At 43.8% G+C, this 19,249-nt stretch overlaps 1 protein-coding gene across 4 annotated transcripts in view; it reads right to left on the reverse strand.

Annotated features, from left to right (window-relative positions):
* Minar1 (membrane integral NOTCH2 associated receptor 1) overlaps positions 1 to 17,517 on the reverse strand; it is a 35,470-nt gene extending 17,953 nt beyond the window's left edge. The window contains exon 1 of one of the 4 annotated variants that reach the window (XR_008213711.1): positions 16,465 to 17,517. The gene's annotated coding sequence lies outside the window, so the exon portion shown is untranslated. Of the gene's footprint in view, positions 1 to 15,499; positions 15,803 to 16,464 lie in introns of those variants that run through there. The other 3 variants (XM_052716559.1, XM_052716551.1, XM_052716568.1) reach the window with 3 other exon arrangements.
* Positions 17,518 to 19,249: the final 1,732 nt, after the last annotated feature.

A 19,249-nucleotide genomic window follows, 5' to 3' on the forward strand; every position in this document is an offset into this window, starting at 1 on the left:
CTGAACACTAGACATGTTTTAATTGCCATTGACTTTTAAATTGACAAAGTCCTGGAAGGTCCAGCTCATTTTCAACAAAAGCAATTCATTTCCTCAGACAATACTTAAATAGCAGAAGATCATGGGCTTTTTTTTTTTTTTTTTCCATCCTGAGGGCAGCTGTTCCTAATAGACTTTTATAAATTTTAGCATGGTCTCTGCCATCAAAGTCTGGAGACTCATGGCTAGCCCCTACTTTCCATGGTAAAAGAAAATAAAGTTTAACAGGTTCTGTTCCTGCCAGGAACAAGCCACCAGGAGACAGACTTCGCCCACACAGTGCCTCTGCCCTGCCCCAGCCCTCACTTCCTTCAGATGAAAACATTCTGTGTCAGGATGTTCTGGCTTGCTAGAGGCGAGGACAACCTGTCACGCTTGGTCTGGAAGTAAATAAATGGGTGTAGCTATCAGAGCACAGGACAAATGAATGTAATTTGGAGAGTAGCGTGCAGCAAATGCATATCGTATTTTATGGATTTGGTGGCACAAATCGCATTCATAGCAATTTTTTACTTTAATCCCTGTAACCACCTTAAGAGACCTCTTTTGCTTTCACAATTACTCTCTGACAGACGAGGAAATGGGACCAGGGAATGTAAAGGGCTGCAGTAACTGAGAGCAATAAGACTAAATCCAGGGCTGCTGAGCTGAGCTTACTCTGTGCTATGTCCGCCATGTACCTCCAAGGAAAGACCCAAGATGTAGCTCCCCAGAGAGGCCTTCTCAGCTCCTACTGTTGCTTTTCTTGGCTAAAATGTATCCCTGAAATATCTATTTGCAAAAATGTATTTACAAAACCAAGACTCTTTGTCTCCTGATAGAAGTATAAGTGCTATGGGTAAGCCTGCATCATTTAATTATTGTTATATCATCATCATTGTTAAAACTGACAATGGAGGGTTAGGGAGATAGCTCAGTAGTAGTAAAGTGTTTGCTGTGAGAACATGACTATCTCAGTTTCGATCCCTAACACCCACGTAAAAAAAAAGCCAGGTACTGCAGTGTGCATCTGCACCCCAAGTGCTGGAGTTAGGAGGTAGGAGATGGACAGATTCCTGGAGCTCATTGGCCAGCCAGCCTAACCCAGTCATTGAGATCAAGGTTCAGTGAGGGATCCTATCCCAAAAAAATAAGGTGGAGAGTAAGAGAGGAAATCACCCAGTGCCAACAATGTGTACCTACATACTGTGCTGGCTGGCTTTATGTCACCTTGACACAAACTAGAGTCATCTGGGAAGAGAGAACCTTAATTGAGAGAAAGTGTCTCCATCAGACTCGGCTTTAGCCAAGTCTCTGGGGCATTTTCTTAATTAATGATATATGTGGGAGGGCCCAGCCCACTGTGGGTGGTGTCACTCCTAGGCAAATGATTCCGAGTTGGATAAAAAGCAAGCTCAGTAAGCCATGAAGAATAATATAGTAAACAACATTCCTCCATAACCTCTGCTTCAGTTTTTGCCTCCAGGTTCCCTCCTTAAACTACTTCCTGACTTCCTTTCATGCTGGACTTTGCTATAAGACGCAATAAATGTTTTCCTCACTGAGTTGCTTTTGGTTGTGATATTTTATCACAGCAACAGAAAACAAAGTAGAACACATGTACACAAACCCACATGAACACATACGTATACCACACACACAACTGGCATTAGATATCTATGGATGAAAACAGGTGCACAGACTTAGGGGTGATCAAACATTAGAGAAGCTGAAAGATTTGCTATGAAACTCCAAGATACTCAGAGAGGAACAGGAGTGAAGGGGAAATGTGCTGAACAGTAATCTCCCAGACTCTTTGGGTGATAACAGGAGCCAGTGTGCAATATGCAGCCACTGGGAGGCTGCCTACCACACAAACAACTCTACAGAGTGCGAAAAGCATCCTTAGTTTACAGATAAGGAAACTGAAGAACTGACTGACAAGTACTATATTAACAGAGAGAATGCCAAAGTTGCCTGATGTCCAATAATGAATAAGAGGCCCTAAGCCTTCTGATACTGCACCAGATTCAACCTTGCATTAACGGCAGCAAACATGTCTATGTACAATGAAGTAGAAGGAAGAGGCTTCTACTGAATGGACAGACCTACTATGTGACACTAACTTTGAAAATTGACTCCAATCTGTACAAAGAGCAAGACAAGCTTGCCTGAAGCTTGATTTTGGCCTCCCTATTTTTTCATTTCCAAGTTCTTTTAAAGCCTTCTAATTTCCCACTTTAGAAAACTCCATCCTCAATCACACATTTCCAGGGACCTTTATTAGTCCCATGAGTTACTGCCTCTGCCTAGATTACACATCTCCTTAGAGGGAAAATAACAAGCCAGTTGTGAGACTCATTATTCAACTCTTATTAAATAGGAAGAAAGATCATAAACTCATTCCATAGGGAAGTTCCGAAAACCAAGAGGGAAGTTTCTACACAGAGTCAGTGGAAATATCCTCTCAATTCTCAGCACATGCGACTCCCAGGCCAGCCTGCCCCCCACCACCCATTGCTACTCAGTACCCACCCTGTGCACCTGTCTCTTGTCTGCAATCATTCAGCCCTATAGCCCCTTATTCTGGGACTGGAGTATGACTCAACTGATAAAGTACTTATAGCATAAACATGAAGAGCCCAGTTCAATCTCCCAGGACCCATGTTTTTTAAGTGACAATGGTACATGTCTATAATCCCCATGCTGAGGAAACAGAGACAGGGAGATCCCTGGGGCATGCTAGCCAGTCAGTCTTGCCAAAGAGGTGAGCTCTAAGCTTAGTGAGAGTCCCTATTTCAGAAAGTAAGGTTGAGAGCAATTGACAATCTATATCAACTCCTGGGTATCCACATGAATGTGTATTACATATACAAACACAAAGCTCTGTTTCTGTAGTACCCAGCATGTGTACTACAGGATCAGCTCGAAGAGCTAACACTACTCTCTTCCTGGTGCCCATGGTCTCAGGGAAGAAAACAGTCTTTAGGATCAGTGTTGGTTGGGGCTACAGTGAATAACAGCAAAGTTCCTCATTTTATAGATATGGAAATTGGGGCCCAGATGGTGACCTGACTGTTCAAAGGCACATGTGGAAGTAGTGGCAGAGCTGGTCCTGGCAGCCACAGCTGATATCTATCCTATTTTCCATACAACATGCCAGTGGTAAATGTCAAGGGTCAGGGGAGTTTAATCAAGGTGCCTCAGTCGGTGGTGAGATGGAATCCAGCCAAAGGGGAGAGGGACGACAGTTTTGTAGAGTTGCTACTATCTCCAGTGGCCTGGAAGACTGAAGAGATGGGTGTTTTGAGTTCAAGGGGAAGGGACAAGAAGTGTTCCAGGCAAAGGGCAGATGGCCAAAAGGTGTAGGACAACAGAGTAGAGTCTGTGAGATTGATCAGGATGAGGAGAGAGGGAAGGAACAGACAAGCAGGTGAGATTTAGTTAGGATGTCCCATGCTTTGGATAGATGCCTCCAAAATTCAGGTACAATCAAGAGTTGGACTTTTAAAAAATGATTAGCCATGGGGTGCCTAATAGGTGGGATTATGGTCCCTTTGAAAGACACTTCACACAGCCTGACACATGCCAGACTGAGGGTGTAGCAAGGAAGCCCTCACCAGACATTAGAAGCTGTTGCCTTCATATGAACCACCTAGCTTTCAGGGCCACCAATGATAAATTAACATTCTCTCTAAGTTACCCAGTTCCAGGTACTCTGTGACAGTTCAACAGTTCCCTAAGACAGGCAGAATGCTTACTCTAGGGAAGGAGGCCACAGGAAACAGGAGTTGGGACAGTACCAAAGGTAGGTGGTGTGGGGGCAGCACTGGGGTGAAGCTGACCGTGGCACATATAGAATGCCTAGATTGGGATCCACATTCTCAGACGAACATTCTTTACTACCTTTCAGAAGCTCTGATGTGCCTGGACAAGGGGAGAATTCCAGGCTCTTCTGTTTCCCAGGCCATGGCTAGTCTCACTATAGAGCAGTCTGTGGCTTTGGAAAGGGCAGGAACCAGATGCCTGGCTTTTCCCCCCACTACACTGTGGCATCTTGTTACCTCTCAAGCCACATTCCAGCAGTGATAAAGGCTGGTGTGCAGCCTACAAGGCTATAAAGTGAATGTCCGCCCCCTTCTCCACCCACTACGTAAGTGCTCACACGGCTGACATTTGATCTTAATCAAAATAGAGCAGAAGAGAGATGTGACTTATGCTAACAGTCTCTAGGAGTGCTGTGTGAGATCTCTGGACAGAAGATAAGCTTCTCTGAATATCATTCCTACTCACTCCTTTAAAGGTTTAATCATCCCTCTGTCACTAAAGCTCAGAAATCTGATGAGAGTGAAGAACACAAGCTTGGAACTGGATTAACAAAAGTCAGCAGTATTCGTATTAAGTCATTCTCATATACTTTTCAAAACACAAAATGAAGTAGCCACAATGTTCTCACTTCACTCACACTCATAAAAAGCACACCTCAAGAGACTTCATCTGCAGAGTTGCTTGAAAGCCTGGCTCATTGTTTTGTTGTTTCTTTTTTTTTCCCCCAAGTTGATGGTTGTTCTTGTGATTTAGTGAAAGTATGGATTCAAGACTAAAAAAAAAAAAAGGTCTCAGTCTAGAGATCTAAAATTTGTGATCTGGAGCTTCTTAATTCCTCATGTTTCCCTTAGTTTAAATTTCAAATTAAAGGAAAGAGAGCCCGGGTTTTTTCCTTAAGGTCTGCTGAAGAGGGTATTAAGGAATTGGGAAGGGAACTGCGATGCTATTTGTCTAGTGTGTCCCTGGGAAGCTTGGCCCGGGCTTAAAGCCCTTAGTTTAGAATTCAAAGTTATAAAGCTATCCCCAGATCTGAAAGGAAGGTACATTCTTAACATGGTAGTGGAGGGAGAGCTCCCTTTTTGATATCCTAGAAATTCTGGAAAGGCATTTTTTGTTGTTGTTGTTTTTAAATTGCAACGCTACACATGCAAGAGAGCAAGATAAATGCTCAGAAAACCAAAGCAGAGATAATGCTGGAAATCACAGAAGGAGGCAGGGAAGTACTTAAGCTGTCCTGGAGGGCAGGGCAAGTCCTATTGTGGGAAAGCAGAGGGGAAGTAGAAGAGGCATCACAGGGTAGAGAGTCGGAACTTGGAGTATGCATTGAACTGTTCTCTATCTAACTAACCCAAAGTACAGAATGAAAAGGTGTGAAGGTGTCTGCTAACCAAAACAGGAAACAAAGGCATTTGTCACCCTCTGCCTAGGTTCTGTATTAAACAATGCAATCTAAAACAACTGAAGTTGTTGCCCCAGGGTACAAAGATTCTTAATCTAAGAAATCAAAACCTGTTTCATGTTGGCAGTCTCCCTGATAGCAGTGGGGACATGCACAAAGCTGCCCTGGAAAATCATGGGATTTTGTGTGGGATCACTGTCTTAGAGGAGAAATTGTAGTAATGATTTTACAAATGAAACACAAAAGAAAAAAAAAGTGGTCAATGAGTCAAAAGACATAAAACGACTAGCAGGAGTTGAAGCCCAGGAATTTCACAAAAGGGAACTACAGTTTTAAAAGGTGTAAACATATTTAAAATGAATACATCGTAAAAATGGCAATTTTACCAAAAGCAATCTACAGATTCAATGCAATCCCCATCAAAATACCAACACAATTCTTCACAGACCTGGAAAGAATAATACTCAACTTCATATGGAAAAACAAAAAACCCAGGATAGCCAAAAGAATCCTGTACAATAAAACAACCTCTGGAGGCATCACGATCCCTGACTTCAAGCTCTGCTATAGAGCTACAGTAATAAAAACAGCTTGGTACTGGCATAAAAACCGACATGTGGACCAATGGAATCGAACTGAAGACCCTGACGTTAATCCACACACCTATGAACATATAATTTTTGACAAAGAAGTCAGAAGTGTACAATGGAAAAAAGAAAGCATCTTCAACAAATGGTGCTGGCAAAACTGGATATCAACATGTAGAAGGCTGCAAATAGATCCATATCTATCACCGTGCACAAAACTTAAGTCCAAGTGGATCAAAGACCTCAACATAAATCCAGCTACTCTGAACCTGCTAGAAGAGAAAGTAGGAAGTAGTCTTGAATGCATTGGCATAGGAGATCACTTCCTAAATATAACACCAGTAGCTCAGACACTGAGAGAAACAATCAATCAATGGACCTCTTGAAACTGAGAAGCTTTTGTAAAGCAAAGGATATGGTCAACAAGGCAAAGCGACAGCCGACATAATGGGAAAAGGTCTTCACCAACCCCACATCTGCCAGAGGACTGATATCCAGAATATATAAGGAACTCAATAAATTAGACATCAAAATGCCCAACAGTCCAATTAAGAAATGGGCTGTAGAACTAAACAGAGAATTCTCAACAGAGGAAACTCAAATGGCTGAAAGACATTTAAGGAATTGCTCATCATCCCTAATTATCAGGGAAATGCAAATCAAAACAACTCTGAGATACCACCTTACGCCTGCCAGAATGGCTAAGATCAAAAACACTGAAGACACCTTATGCTGGAGAGGATGTGGAGCTAGGGGAACTCTCCTCCACTGCTGGTGGGAATGCAAGCTTGTACAACCACTTTGGAAATCAATATGGAACTTTCTTAGAAAATTGGGAATCAATCTCCCCCAAGATCCAGCTATACCACTCTTGGGCATATACCCAAGGAGTGCTCAATCATACCACAAGGGCACTTGCTCAGCTATGTTCATATCAGCATTGTTTGTAATAGCCAGAACCTGGAAACAACCTAGATGCCCTTCAACTGAAGAATGGATAAATAAAATGTGGTACATATACACAATGGAATACTACTCAGCAGAGAAAAACAATGACATCATGAGGTTTGCAGGCAAATGGATGGATCTAGAAAAAATCATCCTGAGTGAGGTAACCCAGACTCAGAGAGACAAACATGGTATATACTCACTCATAGGAGGATACTAGATGTGGAACAAGGATGACTGGACTGCTACTCACAACACCAGGGAGGCTACCTGGAAAACAGGATCCCAAGAAAGACACAGGGATTGCCCAATGATGGAGAAATGCATAAGATCTACATGAACAGCCTGGACATGAGTGGGGGTAATGAAGAGCTAGAATCGAGGGAAAGAGAACTTGGAGGAGCAGGAGATCCCAGCTGGATCAAGAACAGAGAGGGAGAAAAAGGAATAGGAGACCATGGTAAATGAAGACCACATGAGAATAGGAAGAAGCAAAGTGCTAGAGAGGCCCACAGAAATCCACAAAGATACCCACACAATAGACTTCTGGCAATGGTCTAGAGACAGACCGAACTGACCTACTCTGGTGATAGGATGACCAAACACCCTAATTGTTGTGCTAGAAACCCCATCCAATGACTGAGGGAACTGGATGCAGAGATCCACTGCCAGGCCCCGGGTGGAGCTCCAGGAGTCCAATTGGCGAGAAAGAGGAGGGTTTATATGAGCGAGAATTGTTGAGACCAAGGTTGAATAAAGCACAGGGACAAATAGCCAAATGAATGGAAACACATGAACTACGAATCAATGGCTGAGGGGCCCTCAACTGGATCAGGCCCTCTGAATAGGTGAGACAGTGATTGGCTTGATCTGTTTGGGAGGCATCCAGGCAGTGGGACCGGGTCCTGTGCTCAGTGAATGAGTTGGCTGTTTGAAACCTGGGGCTTATGCAGGAAAGCTTGGCTCAGCCTGGGAGGAGGGGACTGGACCTGCCTGGACTGAGTCTACCAGGTTGATCTCAATCCTTGGGGGAGTCTTTGCCCTGGAGGAGATGGGATGGAGGGTGGGCTGGGGGGAAGGGGAGGGGGGAGAACAAGGGAATCCGTGGCTGATATGTAGAATTAAATTATATTGTAAAATAAAATAAAATAAAAATGAATACATCACAAATGTATTATACATACATATATAGCATAAGCAGTCTAACTACAACACTGAGAACATAGTATATAATGTGGGAAATAACTAAATAGTTTGTGTAGAAACATAATCATTCCTTACAAAACAATGAACAGATATAGTAACACCATTTAAGTGAAGTGAAAATTCGTGACCTGAAAGATCTAGGAGAATAGAGTGGAGGCAGGACTAAGATAAACACAAATAAAAGGTGTGGGATTGGGGCTAAAAGACATACTCAAAGAAGGAGAAGTTTCAGAAAATGTCTAATAGATGTTCCAGGGAAAAAGTAAGAGAATAGCAGAAAAATGATAATGTCTAGAGATGTTCCAGAATTTACAACATGAACTTTCAAGGAGAAAAAAAAAACTTACATAAGTACTAAAGAATACATCAAACGGTGCTTATCCTTGGATGCCCAGACACATCATGTTGAAACTCAAGTATGCCAGAAACAAAAAGAAAACCTCAACTTAAAAAGCTGAATTCTGAAATTCTTAGTTTTTAAGAACAAAAACAAAGAACAATAAGCTGAAATAAAATGTTTAAGATCTAAAGAAAATAAAATGTTTATAATTCTATTAAAAGAAACTATTATTTAGGAATAAAAAGTTAAAAAAACTCACAGTTTATCACTCACATTCCTCAGAAAGAAACTGGATTCAGATAAACGAAACAAACATACTGTAATACTGTACAAATGTATATAATAATTGATGACTAATTGTATAAGTGAAATGGAAAGGGGCCAGATGAGAGTTTAAACTTCTTGTGAGTTTCCATATGTTATCTGGAGTAGGAAAGAGAAGTCAAATAAGTCTGCTGGATGGTAAGCTTTGGTTATTTAAAAGGCAGAAATAAAGTATCACGTTTAATGCAGGGTTTCTGAACCAGACGAAAGAATTATTTCTAAATACATATCATGTATTTGTAAATGTAAATGTAAAACAATAAATGTAAAGAGTATGAGCTTGCCAGTTAAAAGACAATGACTCAAGCTGTATTTTTAAAAAGTGAAATGAAACAGCCAAATATTGACTGTAAGAGATATACCCACAAATACAATCACATAGATAGTGAAAATATAAAGAAAATCAGATATATCAGTCCAAAAAATCAGAATGTGGTTCATATTCACTACAGGCAAATGTCACAGACTCTGGAAAAAGCTGCCCAAGTTTTCACTAAGCTACTCTGTCCTCTAGATACGTGATTCACATAACCTACAAGTCTCTGTGTGTGTCTCCTTAGCTTTAACAACAAGACGACATAGCACCTACCTCATATGACGGAGTTATTTTTATAGCAGTACTTGGCAAATACTAAGTATGTAGTACAACTATTTTTATTATATTGACGTAGAAGGGAAGACTTTCAATTGAAAAAAGTGTTTGGGGTTCAGAAAACTACAATAAAAAATAATGAAACAACTCACCAAAACAATATAACCTTAAAAATTAATGCAGCAAAATTCACAAAATTATAGGAAATGTGCCAAACTCATGAGCTCATCTTGAAATTTCTATATCATACACACACACACACACACACACACACACACAGAGAGAGAGAGAGAGAGAGAGAGAGAGAGGTGGGGGGAGGGAGCCTAAGGAAAGAAAATTAGCCTCAGTAAAATACTAGAAGAATGTTATAAGCAGAACACTGGAGCTAAGAATAACATTCTTAATTTAAAATAAATTACTTTATAGTAAAACTCTAAAGAACAAAAGCTATTTCTTTTAAGATAAGATATTTAACTTAAGCACTAACACGGGCTCACAAGTCAATAAATCTGTTACCAACTACTCTTTTAATAGAAGATGAGTGCAGTGGAGGGATTGACTAGGGATTACTCAAAATATTCATCCATGTGTTTTTAATAAATCTGAGAATAAATCTCAAAGAGTAAGAAATGCATGGAAAAATAAGCTTCCACATGGATCTACCACATCATCCATGTAGCAGAAACAGAACCCAAATGTACTGTGGGAGTGTCATATTAAAAGACTATATAAGCCGGGCGGTGGTGGCGCACGCCTTTAATCCCAGCACTCGGGAGGCAGAGCCAGGCGGATCTCTGTGAGTTCGAGGCCAGCCTGGGCTACCAAGTGAGTTCCAGGAAAGGCGCAAAGCTACACAGAGAAACCCTGTCTCGAAAAACCAAAAAAAAAAAAAAAAAAAAAAAAAAAAAAAAAAAAAAAAAAAAGACTATATAAAAGCACACGTGGAAATGAAAACAACACGTTTGGGACAGTGCGGACAGAAAGATGTAGTGAAAGTATTAAAATTGAGGCTCTGTTATGGACTATCTCAACATCGGTGAAATAAGGAGAGCCTCAGATAGCCTAGCCACAAGTTCCTACTCTGTTCCAATGGTAAGGTCCCTTATACAATCTTTCTTATTAGGGGACATGGTACAGTTTCCACCTATCCCCCAGCAGCAGGGTTTGCCTCCCTTCAGCCCATGTAATTATTCAACCACGCCAATCATGTCCTCCTGTGAGAACCTTCTGATATCATAGACCCTGTCACCCATAGCTCATTTGCTCACACGGCTCCCAAAGTCCAACCCACGCGGCCCTGGGAAGTATGCAGTATTCACCAGGCTCCTTCACAACTGTTTGTCAATCCCTGTGTCATGTTATTCATGTAATTCAGTTATTTGGGGATGGGCATCTTTCCCCCACCAAGGAGAAGAACAGCAGGTGACTGCAGCAAAGAGGTAATAAACTGTAGCAGCCCTTTCTTTAAACAAACAAAAACCAGGCCCTGAAGCAAAAATGACAGTCGGTACCACCTTTGAAATCTCAATTGCACATGGGCGTCTGTTAGATTGCCTTCTGCACTTGTCTTAATTTTTAGAAAATATGCACTAATTTTTTAAAAAAAAAAAGTAAAGTCGGGCATGATGTGGCACACTTGGAATTCTAAAGTAAGGTGGTCAGGAGCTCAAGGCTAGCATGGGCTCAAGTAAGTTGCAGAACAGTCTGTTTTACATGAGACCCATGCCAATAAATAAATAAAAATATAAAACTAGAAGGATAAGTTCCCACTTGCCCCCTCTTGGCTGAGACATGCTAAATGTGGAGTTAGTGTAAAGACTTTCATAGAAGGCTCCACAAAGGCAAGAGTCGCTAGAAAAACTGACCACAGGCATTTGTTTCTTTCCTACCATTTGTGTTTTGCCAGCTTAGTTTCCTTGTTTGATGTTGTTGTTCTGTTTTTTTGTTTTGTTTTGTTTTGTTGTTGTTGTTGTTTTCGAGACAGGGTTTCTCTGTGTAGTTTTGGCGCCTTTCCTGGATCTCACTCTATAGACCAGGCTGGCCTCGAACTCACAAAGATCCACCTACCTCTGCCTCCCAAGTGCTGGGATTAAAGGCGTGCGCCACCACCGCCCAGCTCCTTGTTTTATTTTCTGAGGAAAGCCCTTCATGTTAGAGAAAACTGAATGATTATTTACTCAAGGTAACAAATTAAGAATCCTGGTCAGTGGAGCTGGAGAGGAGGCTCATGGGTTAGGAGTTGGCACTGCTGTTCCAGAGGACCCGAGTTCCTTTCCCAGCACCCACACTGAGGATCCATGACTGTTTGTAACCCCATCTCCGGATGCTCTGACGTCCTCTTCTGGCCTCCTAGGGCGTGTGGCATACATTCACACAGACACAAACACACAGACACATAGATCAAAGTAAACTGTAAAAGATAGAAGAATTCTGGTCAAAATAGAAAACAGTTTGGGTAGCTAAATAGTAAAAACTAAATAAATCAGTGGAACAGAAAGACAAGAAATGGATGGAGGTGTAGTTCAGGAGGCAGCATATGGTAGAAGCAGCCTTTCAAGGCAATGACAAGACATTGGTTTGTTCTATAGAAATAAATGTGTCACTGGTTTATTGGTTAAGTATTACTGGAATAGTCAGTAAACCAAATGGTTAAAAAAAATTGAGTTCACCTTTACTCATGGCCTGTACATTAAAGTTAAAACAAAAGGACAAAAGTTTGAGTCAAGGGATAGATAATCTGGGATTCTGAAAGGATATTCTACAAGATCCCAAATGCTCTGATCAGTGAGAAAGGGGCAGATTCATTTAGATAAATGAAAAGTGCTTGGTCATCATGTCTCTAGACATTATAAAATTTGGAAAAGGCAAAAAGCAGATGCTTGTTGTATCTTATTGAGAGCTCTTAAAAATTAATAAGGAATAAATAACTTGAAACAAAATGGCCAATTTACAAAGGAAGGAAGGCAAAGAAAAACCATACACTTCCACAACAAATGAAGCAGAACAGAACAGCAATTCACTTGATTATTTTATTATTTATAAACATAAGAAGCATAGAGACATTTTCTTTGTGAAGTGGAAAAGCACCAAGTACTGTGAAGTGTTTACCTCCTGATACAGTCCAGGGAAGTTTTCTCCCAAAACTTTGTGCTGAAGACTTGGTCACCAGCCTATGGTGCTACTGTACTGTAGAACCTGTAGACGATGGGTAGAAGCCACATACCTAACACTCCATACAATACCTCCCTATAGCCATAGCCCACACTGCACACATACTACCACCCAAACCCCATGTATACCAACTGCCCATATCCAACATACAGTATCTACCCAAAACCAAATACCACCATCTACCCACACATCGTCCACCCATACCCAACACATACCACTTACCATGTCACACATACCGCCTACCCACATTCCACACCCATACTTCCTATCTATGTCCCACACCACTACCTACACACACCCCACAATTCACACATACTACCACTTCTACCCCAAACACACTATCTATCCAAACACAACACATTCCACCTACCCACATCCTACACCTGCAACCTCCTCATATCCGAATACCCTACACCTCTCCCTACCCTCAATCTTCATGCCACACTCACTACCTACCAACAACCTACATATCATCCACCCATACCTTTCATAAGCACTACCTACCCATACCCTATGCATTACCTACCCATGCTCTGTACCCACACACCCCACACATGGTATACTCCTCCACCCCTACTACCTATCTGTACCCCCCCACACACACATAGTCAAGAGAATTCAGTTTCAACAGCTCTGATGAATCCTCCAACAACCTTTCTGTCACTTTTGATGGTGGCCTCTCACACTACTGGTCACTTAAGCTGCCCTGACATTCTAAAGATCCCCAGTCCCTCTAAGTTTGTTGACCTTTTATGCTGGTTTCTTTTCTCAGCTATTTGTTTTAGGCTTCCTCAGATACCCAGACAGCTACATGGTTAGCATCCTGCTTGAAACGGTCCTTTCTTGAAGTCTCAGAGTTATCCCAGATGCTGCATTGTGGCCATTATACACAGTGGTCACTGCGGGTTAAAATTACCAAACACAAAAGTAAATGGCAGGGAGTAAGGCACAGAGAATGGACATCACTAAGGAAGACTCTCAAGTCAGAGGGCAGTGGATTGCTCACTGGCAAGCCCTGCCAAGGCAAAAGAACAGTCTCCCATGGAAGCTCTCATTAGCAGAGGGCATGGAAAAATACTCAGAGCACCAGAAAAACCACACCGTGCTCATGTTCAATAAATCATGCTGGAATCATGGCATCAAATCATACACAAACACACACACACACACACACACACACACACACACACACACACACACACAAACACACATGAATACATGCAACCCACAGTCCATTCTGAAGGTCATTCTCTAACTTGAATAAAGAATTAAAAAGTTAATCAGTTTGCCATAGCTCTATGACATGGCCCATTCATCCCATGAATTCATCCCATCCCCATGGCACTTAATGAGAAAGGATTTCATGGGAGTCATGGTTGCAGTATAAATACCACATTGAGGTATGTTCTTGTCATTGGGTTAGGAAGGACTCAGTGCAGGTGAAAGGTACATGACACACTGATGACACTGAACTAAAGACCACAACATTCCATTTGGAAAGCTCAAAGAAGGTGGTGTGCCACATTCCTGAGAGAGCCTTCCAGTGACTCACTGTGTTCTGAGGAGACCTTCAGCGCTCCAAAGGGAGCCAGACACCACGCTGAGAATGAACAGGCTGCCATGGCCCTCCCCTGATTTTTAATCAGTTTCATCCACTTAAATTTTATGTAAGCTTAACATAAAGGGTTCTATTTTTAGAAAGAGAAAAAAGACATGATTCAATAATCTGGTTTGATACTCTCTCTATATATACATAACATGTATATATATATGCCCCCAAAACATGCAAAAAGTTAAGCACTAGCCAAGATCACACAATGAATTAGAAGCATACAGCTGCCTCTGCCTGCCTTACGATCAATATCCCTCTCTTTTTCTTTTCCTTTTAATTTACACTGAGCCTGCAGGGTAAGCTCCAAAAACAAACATTTGAATGTCAGCGGGAAAAGCTAATCAGTGAGCATTAGCACCATATTCACAGAGGAATCTGGAACCTTTTCCCAGCTAGACTGAGAGCACGCATTGCCACTTGGCTGCTGCACCAAGTAGGGCCTTCCCTTCCTGCTCTCGGCTTTCACATCCCACCTCCCCAGGCACAGGCCATGGCCACAGCCCTGTTTTCTTCTTCAAGTTGTCCCAAGGTTTCCAAAGAGCTTGCTTGAGGGAACAGCAAAGAAGAGAATCCCATACTCGTGTGTGCTATGAACAGAGACAGAACAGACAAATTGCTAAAAGCACAAATCTTTCCAAGGGAACATTAGACTTTTTAGATGCTGGAAAGACACATTAATTTTGCCTCTAGCATTGGCCAAAAAAATAATGACATTATATATCGAAAATTCCAAAGGATACAACACTGACAATGAAACCTTTGTCTCTCTTCCAACTATTAAGAGCTATGCAACACTTTCACACACCAAATTAATCAGAAATGCAAATGAACTGTTTGATCTGCTCTTTCTCTGGCAACTGACATTTATTTTTACATAGTTACAGATCTGTACACATCACTATCCCACACAATAAGAACCAGACTTTCCTAACCAGACATTTAAGGTTTTCCCTGCAGGCTCCAGTACCTAAGAAAATCTCTAAACTGGCTGCTTTTGCAGACATGCCAGCCTTTCCCATTCTGCCCTTATCCTCTGTTACACAAAAAAAGAAAGCTTATTCAAAGGGGTTGTACAAGGCCAGCCACCCAACTCTCTCCCACTACTCTTATTTGAGCAGTCCCTGAAATAGCCCCCTCCCTGGGCTGTCAATGAGCTGCTGGCTTGGAGCTCATCTCAGAAGGCTCCTATACCCAGAGCAAGTGGCTAGCTTCTATTTGCAGAAGACTTCATCAGGAGAGGTGGTAAAGGAAGCTTGTTTGCAGGGAGATTGGGGTTAAAAAAAAAAAAAAAACAGTCAAGTGCACTGCCCCTCAACTACTCCTGGAAATTCTTCATGTCATGCTGCATAACATCACTGTAGAGCCAAACAGTCAAACCCCCAATCACTGTCACAAGGGCAGCTGCCGTGGTCCCACCAGCTTCCAATTAAATCACCCCATCCACAAAAGAAAATGTAAGTTCTACAAAACAGACCTGTGTCATTTATAGCACAGACGACATCTCTCCTCTTGGTCTTGGCAAAGGTTACTTAATTCCCACTGACAAGACTATCCGACCAAAATACACACACACCCCACCGCCCCCGTGTGTGTACAACCTTTGAATACAGCCACTACTTGGCAAACAATGCAGTCTCAACGGCTGTTAGAGCAAGCTACTCGAAAGCCTCCCCCAGAAGCTCCCTCACTCCTGCGGAGAGGACCAATGATTACTTTGCTGGTTTGGTGGCCCCAGAGAGTACCAGACTTGGCAGGGATGGCGGCAGAGCAGGTGGGAAGGCTGCAGAGTGGTGAGCAAGTGTGTGAATGAAGTGAAGCCCTGCTGCCAGCCAGGCCTGGCTTTGGTGTTTTCTGGCAGGTGAAGTTGAACGTCTCCGGGAGAAAGGACGCCCCTTTCCCGTATTAACGTGACTGGAAATCTCAATTTAAGAATGGGATACACTGGTCGGTTCTTCTAGGGTTTAATCCAGTTCTCCACCTTACTTTGCGACTCTGGTATGTCGGGGTTTTTCACACAGACAGCTCATCTACTTAACCCCCAAAACACCGTGGTCTGAAACCAATTCTCAACCAGGAAAACTTGCCCAGAACTACACGGTCTTTGGCCTTGTCTCTCTTCCTTCATCTCTTTTCCCTCCAGCAGATATAGTCAAGCCTAGCACCTGCCACATGCACGCACACACACATGCACACCACTCACGAACACATACACACCACAGGCGCACGCACTCGCACACCCCTTTCCCACTACAGTACCTATCTCAACGAAAAGGGTCCCCGCTCCGAGGCGGCCAGCAGTCGGGTACCCAGTGGACCCTGGGAGGAGCGCCAGCAGCTCAGGACTTTACACAGTGCTCCAGTGAATCTAGCAGCCGGCACACAGCCATCACACCTTGTACACACACACTTGTACACACGTGCGTGCGCTCGGGTCCCTACCGTTCTCCTGCTCCGGCTCTCCGAAGTTACCTCTGAGACTGCTCCGGCTCTGGGCTCCCGGCCCTCCGCACGTCTCGCGTGGCTCTAGGGTGGTGGTCCACACGGCCTCCAACGCGTGCTTCCCGAAGGTTCTCTAGCCAAAAGAGTCCTAAGCTCCAGGGCAGCCCAAGCTCTGTACTTGGGGCGACACCCCTGGCGTAGGGCGACTTCAGTCCCCACAGCACAGGATCGGGATCTGAAGCCCAGGCTAGGGTCGCGCCCAGACTCCCCTGGGCAGTCGGTAGCCAGTACCCGCGTGCATGATGCTGGGGCTCTCAGCGGCCAGGAGATGCGGCCTCGGCGTCCCAATCCGCCCCAACCTCGGTTTCTGAGGCTCGGCCAGTGCCGCCACGTCACGAGCTTGGATACCGTGGGCAGCTCGAGCCGAGAACCCAATGGCCGGAGACCCAGTTTGGTTTCTCCATCATCTCCCGCCTGGGAAGGTGAGGCAGGCAGGACTCTCCAGCAGCGGGTGCGCGCTCCCCGGGACGGGAGGGGCGGACCCAGGAGGGGCGCGGCAATACTGCCGAGGGCGTGCCTTGCCAGAGGCTGCAGCCACCTAGAGAGTGAATGCTCGCACTCCTAGAGTCCTGAGAAGGCCCCTGTTCTCCCCTGGGTCGTGCCTGCTGTGCCGGGGCAAAAGCAAGCAGAAACTGTAGCTGGAGGGAGCTTAGCGGGGTTCGTTTCTCCCTAGTTCCTGATGCTGAAGGTGACTGCGGCCCCCAGTGGCGAAGCAGAAGCTAACGGTGTCCAACCGCTCTCCTATTCTCCCAGTGCACTCTGCTCGCCCTTCTGGGGCCTCAGACTCTGCAGAGCTTCGCGAGGCCAGGGCAAAGTGGCCGCTTCGCTCATTGATTTTTCCCTCTTGGCCGGTGTCTGCTTCGTTGGTATCCAGATTGGAGAGACTGGCGGTCACGTGACCAGCCCTCCCCAAACACGCACGCACACACACAACCAAATTGATTTCCAAAAGTCCAATTGGGTACATCTACATCGATCAGGACTGGAGGCTTTTCCCAAGTCACCCTGTGCGCTGCAGTGGGACTGCCACGCAGCAGTCTGCCTGTGGTGCCACCATCTCTGCAGATCATCTCCCTCAGCTGGGGAAGTCACACCAACGGCGCTTTACAGCACAAAAACGGAGTCATAGTTTCAAACTCAGGGAATCTAAAGAAAAGAAAAACGCTACTGATTAGGAAAAAAATAGCTAAGGGATAGCGCCCTCTCCCTGGGTCACAGTAGGCAGCTTTTCCAAGAGTGCAGCCAAATGGGGGCTCCTGGCTAGCTTTGTGACCCTGTGGTCTGTATTCTGGCCTTGGGAGGTGGTGGGGGCTGGAGGGATGCAGGTCTCCGTGGCAGCCTCCCTGCGTGAGTTTCCTGCTATAACTGGAAGCAACTGCATTCTAAAAGTGAACCTGCTAATACATGGATACTTTAAATAAAGCCTCATCGGGATAATGAGTTGCCATCTAGATTTTTCCCAGAATTCTGCCCTTATAACTTTAGGGACAGGCAAGACCAAACCCATCTAAGGAGGATAGAAGCATCTGAAGGGGTAAAACAAAGGTGAAGCTTTTTTGATCCATTGTACCTCGCTTGCCCGGGAAGTCTAAATTTGTAAACAGTAGTGTCCTGGTTCAAACATTCTGTGGGGCTAGTCAACTTTCTATCAGTATAACAAGGATCCCTTCAGTTACAGAGAAGGCAAAGGTGGGCAGCAGGAGAAGAAACCCCAAGGGATAATAGGTGACCATGCTGAGGAAGGAGTCGGTTTAGCTTTGGAAGCTGGAGCAGCCTGGTTGCCCTCTCAGCTCAGAGTCTACATTGTTTAAGATCTAAGCAAACAGATACTTCTCCCAAAGTCAAGACTGGTAAAAGCCGGTGAAGTGAAGCAATTGCAATGGAAACATGGCTAGCATCTGCCTGCTTCTTGACTCTTTTATTTTAAATGTTTCCCCCCTCCCATTTCTTCCTAAAAGACCACCTCATAGACCAAACTCCAGAAGGAAAACACTCCAAAACTTAGTTGGAATGGGTAAAATGTTCTCACTTGGTTCAACTGAGGAAGACCATTAGGGATGGGGTATTGTTTTATTTCATCTTGTTTCCTTGTTTAAAAAAAAAAACTTTCGGGAAATTTGAAACAGTGTGAACTTATAAATTTTAAACAGTTTAAAGGAATGTGTCGAATTCATGTCTCCAACCCTAAACTTCCTCAGCTCTAGCCAGATTCTGTAGATCTACCCAGGAAGTGACTTCAGGGAAATTCTGGAAATTTCCCCTGGGAAATTCTGCTCCTGTTCTATTTGGCACCATACTTTTCCCCAAGGCAGACAGAGTAAATGGTAACTGTCCCCCACCCTCCAGAGGTCTATGTGTTAAACACCCAGGTGGGGCCTACCCAGTGGAAGGTGGTTGAGTCTTTAGGAGGAAGGGCCTAATAGGAGCTCCTTAGGTCACTGGAGCCATGCCCTTGAGAGAGCTCATGGGATCTGACCTCCTCTGTGCTTTTTGGTGTTGAAGAGAGAAGTCCTTAAGATGTACCCCACTACCATTGCTACCCAGGAACCAGAACACTAGTTTTTTTCTGAGATTAGACAGAAGCACCCAGAACTGTGAACTAAAACAAACTCTTTCTAAGTTAATTTTCTCCACGTTCTGTACAGTGGCAGAAAATTGACTGATGTACAGAGGTGCTGGAACACTGAAGCCAGAGGAGCTCACTGGGGAATCTCTCCTTGGAAAC

Source organism: Peromyscus californicus, unplaced genomic scaffold (assembly GCF_007827085.1).
Source record: "Peromyscus californicus insignis strain IS unplaced genomic scaffold, ASM782708v3 Scaffold_11__1_contigs__length_118956290, whole genome shotgun sequence".
In the NCBI taxonomy this organism is placed as follows: domain Eukaryota; kingdom Metazoa; phylum Chordata; class Mammalia; order Rodentia; family Cricetidae; genus Peromyscus; species Peromyscus californicus.